At 34.4% G+C, this 12,553-nt stretch overlaps 1 long non-coding RNA gene across 1 annotated transcript in view; it reads left to right on the top strand.

Moving 5' to 3' along the window:
* Positions 1-1,265: 1,265 nt before the first annotated feature.
* The window catches only part of LOC118766273, a 22,473-nt gene continuing 11,185 nt past the window's right edge, over positions 1,266-12,553 (top strand). The window contains exon 1 of the long non-coding RNA XR_005002186.1: positions 1,266-1,277. This is a non-coding gene — a long non-coding RNA (uncharacterized LOC118766273). The remainder of the gene's footprint in view (positions 1,278-12,553) is intronic.

Consider the following 12,553-nt stretch of genomic DNA (forward strand, 5'->3'; position numbering starts at 1 on the left):
ATTGTCAGATCTGATGAAGGATCCAATATTTTATCCATATTAAAACAATTTGATATTGTTACTAAAACATGAAACCGGGAGAAAGTAAATATTTATAAGCAGATTTACAATCTGCCAACTAATTACTTTGACTACCCCATGCAGAATTCAAAAACTAGTAAAATAATGATAGTAATAATAATAATCCTTTCTACTATAGGCACAAGGTCCTGGTATTTCACTTGTACTTAATTTATCGACCCCCGAAAGGATGAAAAGCAAAGTTGGCCTCAGTGGAATTTGAACTCAGAACATAGTAGCAGATGATATACTGCTCTGCATTTCACCCAGCATGCTAATGATTCTGCCAGCTTGCCACCTTAAATAATAGTAATGATAATAAATGTCCTTGTGCAGTATAAGTTATTGACTCTAATGGCTTCTGATTTTAACTGATTGGAAATGTTAACGTGTACATGCTATGTCTTGGGCTGTAGCAAATATTCTGCTCTATACCACAGATTGGCTCGTCAGTTGCTTGACCATAACCAGTTGAGCATGTCCCTTAGTGGCTGATGATATGTGCATCTCTGATCAAAAGTAGGAGTAGTGGGGAAGCATCATAGCCATGTGCTGAGAGGAATCCTGAGAGGAATTATTTAGGGACCTTTTGAGTGAGATGGGCTTCTTGACCCGAAGAAAAATTTTAACTGGGCCCCCACCTGCAAGATCGTGCACTATTTATTTTGATATGGGGTCACCATGTTGCACACATATTGATCCTGAAAAGATAAAAGGCAAAGCTGACCCCATCAGTATTTTAACTCAGAATGTAAAGATGGACAAAATGCCACAAAGTATTTTACCCATAGCTGGAACGATTTTGGTCATGGGTCTGCTCAGCATTATGTCTGGCTGGAACTCAGAACTCACAGATAATCGACAGCAACCACAACAACAGCAATTACAACAGATTTATTAATGCAGTAAACTTTCAAAGAACTTTCATATCAACATACAAAAAAAAATAGGATGAAAGTTAGAGGTATTATCTACAAGATTAGAACTCAGATTGCAGAGAGAGAGACAGGACGAATACTGCAGCACATTTTATCCACTGCTCTAATAACTCTGCCAACTAACTACAGAGATAAAATAAGTAATGATGGTGATAGTGGTGATGGTGGTGGTGGTGTAGTTAATGCAATCAACTATACTATAGAAATGTGGTGCTCTAGCATGGCTATAGCAGCCCAGTGAATGGAACCAGCAAAAGTAAACAACTGCTCTTTCTTCCTGTAGACTGTATTCAATCAAATATTGGGTAAGTTACTTTATAAGAAGTTATTTTTCAATGATATTTAATAGGTATGAGAGTAGGTGTGTGAAAGTGCATGCATGCATAGATGACAGTTTGTCAGTATACATATTACATGAGCAAACAACCCAAGGCGAGCCAAAAAGGTCGGGGAAGGCGTGGAGCATATATGTGGAGGTGGTGGTGATCATGGTGGTGGTGGGGCAGAATGAGTGAAAAAAAACAACAACAACAACAATACAAATATAGAAATATACACCAACTACTTCACCCTCAACCTCTGCCACTAAACTTCTTCAAAACAGATCATAAAAAATTAAATGACATATAGAAGGTTCCTTAATAAGGTCACACATTGCAAATAATAATAATAATAATAATAATAATAATAATAATAATAATAATGATGATGATGATGATGATGATGATACCAATAATGTATCAGAGATTTTGTAAAAAGTAAAAATAAAGTAACATTCTAGAAGAAACAAAAAAAATCAAAAATAACAAAGATTCACAAATAAATCTCAAATGGAAAAACAGTATTTTCTGATTCAGTTAATATATCATTTTTGAAGTCTGATGGCAGTACATACTAAAGAACACACATACACCATTGTGTACTAAAGCAACATGGAGAAAATAACTAAAAAACAAAAAGCAAACAAACAAACAAAAAGAAAAATCTAACAACTGCAACAAGAACAATAAATATTAGAAATAAACAAAAAACTATAATAAAAAACCAAAAAAAACCCCAAAAATTTGATAAGCCATACATATCAGAACTGTGGATATAGTCATCTGACAAACATACATGTGTATATGTGTATATCTGTATGTATGTATGTATGTATGTATGTATGTATGTATGTATGTATGTATGTATTTGTGTATATATATATATATATATATATATATGTATATATATATAATATATATATATATATATATATTATATATATATATTTACACATATACATGCATATATATATATATATATATGTATATATACATACGTACATACATATATATATAATATATATTTGTATGTATATACATATGTATATATAATATATATATATATATTATATATATATATATTATATATATATATATAGGTATATATAATCTGTATGCATGTATATATAATCTGCGTGTGTAAATATATATATTTATGTGTGTGTGTGTGAATATGTGTGTGTGTGTATATATATATGTATATGTATATATATATAAATATATATACACACATACACACACACATACATATAATGTGTTTGCTGTAGGAGGAGGGGTTGATAAAGGTAAGCTTTCAATAAAAAGGTTAATTTAGATTGTGATATTTGATGTGTATTGCTGCTGCTTTTGTTGTTACTGCTGTCACTGCTGCTGTTGCTACAGCTGCTGATAGTGCTGCTGCTAGTTTTGCAGCAATAGAAGCCAGAGAAACTTTTTGAATCTTTGTTGTAAATGACATCTTCAAAAACAAAAATGCTTAAGTTTTTTTTTGTTTATTTTCTTTTTTATTACTGATGTGACATAGGATCTATAGCTCAGTGACCTGTAGATAGAGGAGAGAAAGGAGAGTAGTAAAAAAAGAAGAAGATAAGGGAGTCGCCTTTCAACAATGACGCCTATCACACACACCACTGCACATAGGTCCTCTGTTTGTCCAGACAAACAGATGATGTAAGCCTTGCAGATGTCATAAAGATTATTCTTTTGATTAATATGAAACTTATTCAACAAAGTGTATTGATGTTGATATGGAAGTTCTTTGAAAGTTTACTGCATTAATAAATCTGTTGTAATTGTTGTTGCTGTTATGGTTGTCGTTGATTATCTGCAAGTGAGCTCTGATTTCAAATCAGACTTAGATTTTGAGCAGACCTATGACCACAGGCATTCCAGCTATGACTATCTAGTCTTTGTTTGCTAGACATGATAACCAGTTCACTTAGTTCTTCCCCAGGACATAATTTTTATAGGGATTGTTTCCCATCGTTCTTTTTTCTAGTAGTCATCAACTTGCAACTGTTTAACCCTTTCATTACAATATTTATTTTGAGATGTTCTGTGTTTCTTTCAATTACTTTAAATACAACAAAGAATTTAGTAAAATAACTTATCATTAAGCTAGTGTTAGGAACATAAATTGTGACTAAGGTTTGGTGGAAGATTTTAATTTAAAGCTTATGTAAACAAGTCATTTGTACTACAGAGCCAGAGTAGGTTTCAGCCGGGTTGGTAACGAAAGGATTAAGCCAAATGATAACAGCATTGAACTGAATGCTGTTTGAAAGACTACAAATGCCATCAATAAAACCCCTTCCTTCAAACCAAAAGGAAAAAAAAAAACAACTGCCTGGTCTTCATTATTGATGTATTTTCTTTATTTTACTTGTTCACAGTTACTGGTCTGTAGCCATGCTAGGGCACCACCTTGAAAAGTTCAGTTGCACAAATTAACATTTGTACTTAAGTTTTAAGTATGGAACGTATTTCATCAATTTCTTTTGCTAACCTGCTAAGTTACAGTGGCATAAAAGGAAAAACATCAGTTGTTTAGCAGTAGGTCAGAGACAATCACAAACATAAAAACAGAAACACACACACACAGAAAGACAGACGGATGTATGTACGTACGTACATACATACATACACAGAAAGACAGACGTACATACATACATACACACATACATACATACATACATACATACATACATACATACATGCATACATACATACAAACAAGTTTCTTAACCACAAAGTATTATCACTTTTAAAGTCTATAAACACACATTTGTTAGACTATGCAATATTTCTCCTTTTTCCAAAGTAGTTCAGTTTGTTTATGTCTCCCAAAACACTTTCTGCTACATATTTTGTGGGGACATAAAAAAACCATCAGCTGCATTGGGAAATAAATAAATAAAAGTGAAATATAAGTCAAACAACAACTGGTGAGTGTACTAACAAGCTTTGTTAATTATGATTCTTCCCAAATATAACAATAAAAGTTTGAACACACAGTTTCAAATCAAAATTCTTGCAAAGCATATTCAAAACTGAAAAATCTGCCCTTAATTTTTTTCAAGAAGGTAGGGTGTAATTTGAAGAAGATTCAGCTGCAATGCCTTGTTAAGTTGAGTGACCATATAAATATGCCATGTGTTTTTCTTTCATTCACAAATTTGCCATTTGTTTATGTAAAAAGCTGAAGTTATGTGAATCTATGTTATTAGTATTCTAAGTACAAAATTCTGAATTTATGAATTATTAATCAATCCTTCTTGGTTATTTCTATAGAATGTTCAGAGAATTAGTGAAGGTATGTGACTTAGTGGTTAGGGTATTTGACACGTGATCAAAAAGGTCATGAGTTCAATTCCCAGTGACACATTGTGTCCTTGAGCAACACACTTTATTTCACATTGCTGCAGTTCACTCAGCTAGAAAAGATGAGTAGTACCTCTATTTCAAAGGGCCAGCCTTGTCATACTCTGTGTCACATTAAATCTCCTTGAAAACTATGTTAAGGGTACATATGTCTGTGGAGTGCTCAACCACTTGCACATTGATTTCACGAGCTGACTGTTCCATTGATCGAATCAGCTGTATCACTTGTTGTCATAACCAATGGGGAGAAAGAGAGAGATTGAGAGAAGAGAGGGACAAGATCATGACCATGTCTTAAACTAACAGAAAGGAAAGAATAAAAGATTGATTTACAAGAATAACATTTGAGTGAAGACATGTGTCATTGGTGGACAGGGTGATCTTGGGTCTTTGGGATTTGTTGATTTGACTTTAGTTGGAGGCTTTCCAGTATCAGATGGACTGCAACATCCATTTATTTATATAATTTGTATACTAAATATACCTTTCATCTCATTGATTTTATCTCACCTGATTTTATCCTAAACTCTCACACAAATTGTAACCTGACTTTGCATGTACTACTCATCTGCTGCTCCAATAGCAAAGAAAAGAAACTATTATTATTATTGAGTGAGAGAGCAGTGCATGCCATCAAAGTGACACTGGGTTAAAATATACTGGGTTAAAAGTATACCCATCATGACTACCCATCTGATAAGGGTACACTAGGCACATGCATCACAACCATATGTGCCCAACATAGTGATCTTATATCAAGATAAACAGCACATGACCTTGCAGGTAGGGCCCAGTTAGAATTTTGTTCAGGTCGAGTAGCCCATCCTGCTCAAAGGGTCCCTGAAATAGGGTTGTTGAAGATGCACATACTGTCAGCCACCAAAGGACATGCTCAACTGGTTATGGTCAAACAACTGACAAGCATATCTGTGGTATTGAGCAGAATATTTACTGCAGCGCATCTTTTATACCAAGGCAAAACAATGCACATGATAACACTTCCAATCAGTTAAGATGAGAAGCCATGAGAGCCACTGTCTGGTACTGCATCAGGGCAATTTATAATAATAATAATAATAATAATAATAATAATGATAATAATAATAATAATAATAATTATTATTATTATTATTATTATTATTATTATTATTATTGTTATTAATATTATTAAGGCAGTGCAGCGGCAGAATTGTTAGCATGCTGGGCGAATCACTTAGTGGCATTTTGGCTGTCTTTACATTCTGAGTCCAAATACTGTCATTTAATTCTTTCAGGGTCGATTAAATGAGTACCAGTTCTACACTGGGACCAATGTAATCAACTGATCCCTCCTTTGTGCCTATAGTAGAATGTATTACTATTACTATCATTATCATTATCTTCTTTTAAATTTATTTCCATTTCTTGCTAAGTGTCTTCCCTACACATAGGGCAAAGAAACTCACTCTATATATTGGTAGGCCATTAATATAAACACTAAATTTTTCATTTACAAAGTCATGTGATAGAAAAAAAGAGGAAAGAAGAAAGAAGAAAAAATTTTAAATGAAGAAAATGAGAAGGAAAGTAAAAGAAAATAAAGGGGAAAAATTCACAGTGACAATGCTCTTCTCAATACTTGTGATGCACCAGTTAAAAGAATTTTTGGCCCTTCTTGGATGGTAACCCAGGGATCATCCTCAAATAATTTTCATTATTATTATTATCATTAGTATTACTATTATTATTATTACTACTACTACTATTATTATTATTATTATTATTATTATTATTATTATTATTATTATTATTATTATTATTATTATTCAGTAGTTTTATTTTTATAGCGTGCTTTCACTTCACTACCGAGCGCAGCTCTGTGTGCCTTGGGTATGTGCTGTGATTTGTTGTGATGCTCTGATGGTTATTGTATGGAAAGTGTTCTGCGTAGGATGTGTGCAGTGCCTAGTAGTGCAATTTTCTGTATGTTATATGTGTTTGTAAGTCCTGGTGTTTTTGTTATGTATTTGTCTGAATATTTTTTATCATGCCTAATGCACCTACTATGATAGGAATTGTTTCTGTTTTCAGGTTCCACATTCTAGTTATCTCTATTTCCAGGTCTTTGTATTTTGAGAGTTTCTCCATTTCTTTTAGAGACACGTTGTCATCTGCCGGTATTGATACATCAATTAGAAAGCATTTTTTTTCTTCATGATCTCTTATTATTATTATTATTATTATTATTATTATTATTATTATTATTACTATTATTATTATTATTATTATTATTATTATTATTATTATTATATTATTATTTGATTTGACTCAGGTTTGGCCTTATTCCTGGTAGGATTTATGCAGGTAGCAGGTTTCTACCGGTAACCTTAGGTATCCACATATTCTCAGTACTCTTTCAAGTGCTTAGAACCTTTCCGATAATTATTATTATTATTATTAGTATTATTGTCATCATCAGCATCATCATCATCATCATCATCATCATCGTCATCATAATCGTCATCATCATCATCATCATCATCATCATCATCATTATTATATAAAGCACTGAGCTGGCAGAATCGTTAGCATGCTTGACAAAACGCTTAATGGCATTTCACCAGCCCTTACGTTCTGAGTTCAAATTCTGCCAAGGTTGACTTTGCTTTTCATACTTTCAGAGTCAATAAAATAAGTACAAGTGGAGTACTGAGGTCGATGTAATCGACTGGTCCCCTCCCCACAAATTTCAGGCCTTGGGCTTTTAGTAGAAAGGATTATTATTATTGTCATTATTATAAGGCAGCAAAATCGTTAGCATGCCAAGTAAAATGCTAAGCGGTATTTCATTCAGTATTTCATTCAGCGGTGAGCTGGCAGAAACGTTAGCACGCCGGGCAAAATGCTTAGCGGTATTTCGCCTGCGTTACGTTGTGAGTTCAAATTCCGCCGAGGTCGTCTTTGCCTTTCATCCTTTCGGGGTCGATAAATTAAGTACCAGTTACGCACTGGGGTCGATGTAATCGACTAATACCTATGTCTGTCCTTGTTTGTCCCCTCTGTGTTTAGCCCCTTGTGGGTAATAAAGAAATAAGTATTTCATTCATCTTTATGTTCTGAGTTCAAATTCCACCAAGGTCAACTTTGCCTGTCATCCTTTCGAGGTCGATAAATTAAGTACCAGTGAAACACTGTGGTTGATGTAATTGACGAGCTCCCTCCCATAAAGTTTCAAGCTATGTGTCTTTAACAGACAGGATTATCATTATTATTGATGTTGTTGTTTCTGCTGTTGTTGCTATTGTTATCATTATAATAAATAATAATAAGGCAGTAAACTGGCAGAATCATTAATGGGAGAAATGCTTAGTGGTATTTCATCAGCCGTTACGTTCTGAGTTCAAATTGCGCTGAGGTCGACTTTACCTTTCATCGTTTCGGGGTCGATAAATTGAGTACCAGTGAAACACTGGGAATCGATGTAATCGATTAATCTCCTCCCACAAAATTTCAGGCCTTGTGCCTATAGTAGAAAGGATTTTGAATCAATATAGTTTTCTGTTCATTAACATAGTGTCACTCTGCGTGAAGTAACACCTTCAGTTAATTTTAACTTCGAACCTAATCATTAGGCTTCAATTAGAAAGCTCTTCTATTGACTTTAGAGAGAAATTTAGCTCAATCAGTTTTTCTTTGAAACTCTCCTCAAGGTAAAATATATACTCTCTCACTCACTCTCTCTTCTCTCCTTCTTTCTTTCCCCCTCTCTCTCTTTTCCCTCTCACTCCACCTCTCTGTCTCCTTCAGACAATGAAATTACAATAGATTTTGGTACATACATACATACATACATACATACATATATACATACATGTGTATGCGCATGTGTGTTTGTGTTTGTGTGTGTTTATGTGTATGTGTGTATATGTATACATACATACATGTATATAAATATATATATATATATAATGTATATATAGAGACATACATGCATATATACATATACATACATATATGTATGTATATATGTATGTATGTATGTATGTATGTATTATAACACACACACACATACGTACACACACATTACAGAAAAGCAACGTTGTTGACTTTTCACGATAGTTGAAACTTTTATTCCATTAACACTTTCAACCCAATAATTATTTTTCTTTTTTTTTTATTCAAAAAATAAAATAAATATTTCACTGTTCATTATTTTAAATTATTGTTTTATCCGTCTCATTTCTTACACAAGAAGTGAAAAAAGTAATGAAAATAAATCTAGAATTAAACAAAAGCTTTGTCATGAAATTCTTCAACTGAAAACATAAGCAAAGAAAAAAAAAAGATAGCCAAATTAAACTTGATATTAGCAAATGATAGTATTGAACATCTGTAGAGTGTAATGTGTAATAATAGACTACTGGAAATTGATCCATTCTAAGGGCGAGTCCTGAAATAGGTACAACTATTATAGTTATAACACAGTCTAGCAAAATTATGGTTTTCTGTCTTTGGTTAGCAATTGTTATTTCCTATTTGCTTTTATTTAGAAATCAAAGGAAATGACTACTATTCCCTTCAAACTTTGCTTTTGTAACTCGGACACCAATGTTTTGAAACTGGTCTGTTTTCTATTATATTTCAGACAGATTCAGTGCTGAGTTGCTGAAGCAGAAATATTGTGATAGCAAATATTCTGCTCATTACCACAAATTTGCTTGACCATAATCATTCCTACAGGCTCACAAGCATGGATCTTATCTGGACTTTTAGGGAGTTTAAGCATAAAACCCTCTGATGGAACAGCATCTTGAACTGGATGCAATTTCTTCAGTGGATTAACTCTGAGGTGCCTCTGATTTTGATTTTTATCTGAGTGAAACTGAAGCAAGAAGAACATCATCATCATCACCACCATCATCATCATGTTTCTAACGTCTACTTCTCCATATACTTGCATGGGTGGGATGGAGTTTATTGAAGCAGAATTTCTTTGACCAGATGCCCTTTCCTGTCACCAACCCTCACCTGTTTTTAAACAATGTAATGTTCCCTCCCTCCGTCAACCACCCACTCATGGCCAGACATGTTTTCACAGAAGATTGGAAATGACTGACACTGCCTGTATGACAGTGACACTCACTTACAACTATCACATGATGTCAAGACAAGGAGATACATGCACATACATACATGTATAATGCATACATACATACATATATGATACATAATACATGCATCCATACACACACACATACACACACATACAGAATGTGCTGCCCAGTCCAAGAATTGAAACAACGACCTTAAACAAATGATCATGAGCCCATAATCTTAACCACTAGGCCACACATAAATGCTACCATAGGCAAGTTCAGTCCCACTGTATACCAGACTGGGCAAGTGTTTTCTACTATGGCCTTGGGCCGACCAAAGCCTTGTGAGTGAATATGGTAGACTGAAACTGAAGGAAGCCCGTCATGTATATACATATGTGTATGTATGATGTGTGTGTGTGCATGTGTGTGTGTGTGTGTGTATATATGTATATATAAATACATGTATATATCTATGTGTATGTGTCTGTGTTTGTACCCACTGCCATTGCTGGACAACTGATGTTGGTGTTTTTATGTACTTGTAACCTAGCAGTTCATCAAAAAAGACCAATAGAATAAGTACTAAGATTAAAAAGAACATGTCGTGGGGTTGATTTCTTTGCCTAAAACCCTTCAAGGTGGTGCCCCAGCATGGCTGCAGTCAAATGACTGAAAAAAGTAAAAGAACAGAATAAAAGATTACAATGGGCTTCTTTCAGTTTCTGTCTACGAGATCCATTCACAAGGCTTTGGTCTCATTTACTCTTTTACTCTTTTAATTGTTTCAGTCATTTGACTGTGGCCATGCTGGAGCACCACATTTAGTTGAGCAAATCGACCCCAGGACTTATTCTTTGTAAGTCTAGTACTTATTCTATCAGTCTCTTTTGCTGAACCGCAAAGTTACGGGGATGTAAACACACCAGCATTGGTTGTCAAGCGATGTTGGGGGAACAAACAGACACACATACATATATATATATATATATATACATATATATGGCGGGCTTCTTTCAGTTTCCGTCTACCAAATCCATTCACAAGGCTTTGGTTGGAACGAGGCTATAGTAGAAGACACTTGCCCAGGGTGCCATGCAATGAGACTGAACCCGGAATCATGTGGTTGGTAAGCAAGCTACTTGCCACGCAGCCACTCCTGCACCTATTTGGTCTGTTTGGGATTGTTATAGAAGACACTCGCCTGAAGTGCCATGCACTTTTTTTTGGTTTTTCCAGATGTTGTATGTTTACAACTATACTGTCAAGATCCACTTTTCCATTCCACTTCTTTCTAATTTTTTTTTCACTCTTTCAAACAGCAGGTTGTAAGTTTAAAAAGATTTGGCTGCAAGTCAAGAATGAAACCATATTTATTCATGCTGTTCTTGGCATTCAACCATTATGTTAATTTCTGATTAATTATGGTACTAGTGACAGAAAGAGTAGAGAACCAAATAGGCTTTCAACTGTTCTGAGTTGAAATTCCAGAAGGTATTCTTTAGATGTGTCACACCTCACAGCAGCAACCATTGCTAATTATATTCTCATAACTCTGTGGTTAATAAGATCACTTTGCAACCATGGGGTTTCTGGTTCAAGTAGTAGAAGAAGACACTAAGGCAAGGCTGTTTATGGAAGATCAGCAGTCACCTATGCACCCCAACTTCCTCTCTCAATGCCACCAATGTTATCCAAGAGAAAGGTAAAGGCTGATACAGCTTGGTACAGGTGATGTTGCAACTCATTTCTTCAGTTGAGTGAACTGGCACAAGGCAAAATAAAGTGTCTTGCTCAAGAACACGACACACAGCCAGGTCCAGGAACCGAACTCACTACCTCATGATTGTGAATCTGACTCTCTAACCACTGACTCATGTGTGTGTGTCTGTGTATATGTATGTATATATGTATATATTTATGTCTGTGTGTCCGTGTTTGTTCTCACAACCATTTTTATCTAAATGATTTTATATTACAAGATTTTTATAGTCAATTGTTTATATATGTACGTATAAATTTTGAGTTAAAACTTTCTAGTCATATGAATGTTATAGCATAAAATATAGTCATTGGGGTTCAACTAGACATTGGTTTTCTGTGAAATTATTTTTTCTGTTCCTTTTTTAGATATTCTGATGAACTACAAGTAAATTCTTTTTGTATTTGTACTGGTATGAATCGTTATACTAAATAATTTTGTTTTATTTTATATTTAGTGCTATATGTATAGTTTACCAGTCTGGAACCCCTATCTTGCTCAGAATATTAATCGTCTGGAAACCGTTCAGTGATGTGCAGCCAAGAGAATACCCTCCATCAGGCATTTGCCATATTCTGAACATCTTACTTCCCTGGGCATAGATACATTGAAACTCTGACGTCTGGCAACTGACTTGGCAGACACCCATAAAATTATTAACCATCTTACTAACAATAACTCCCTGCACCTTTTCAAACTCCACCTGTCTAACACCTGTGGACATGTTTACAAAGTCAGAAAACAGTACAGCTCCCATGAATTTCGGAAACATTTTTTCACGCTAAGAGTTGCTGAAGTATGGAACAAACTGCTAGCATTAGTTGTTAGTTGTCGGAGCACTGCATCCTTCAAAACTTCCATTCTTCCTGAGATTCACCAACACTACACCTGATTTTCTCCCCTCCATACACATGCAAGCATGTATCTGACTCATACACTGTTCACTTTCCGGACATTTGTACATTACTGCATATGCTTTATACGCACTTTTGACAAGTTGTGGTGCACCTGAGCACT

This window comes from Octopus sinensis, linkage group LG15, assembly GCF_006345805.1.
Source record: "Octopus sinensis linkage group LG15, ASM634580v1, whole genome shotgun sequence".
NCBI lineage: Eukaryota > Metazoa > Mollusca > Cephalopoda > Octopoda > Octopodidae > Octopus > Octopus sinensis.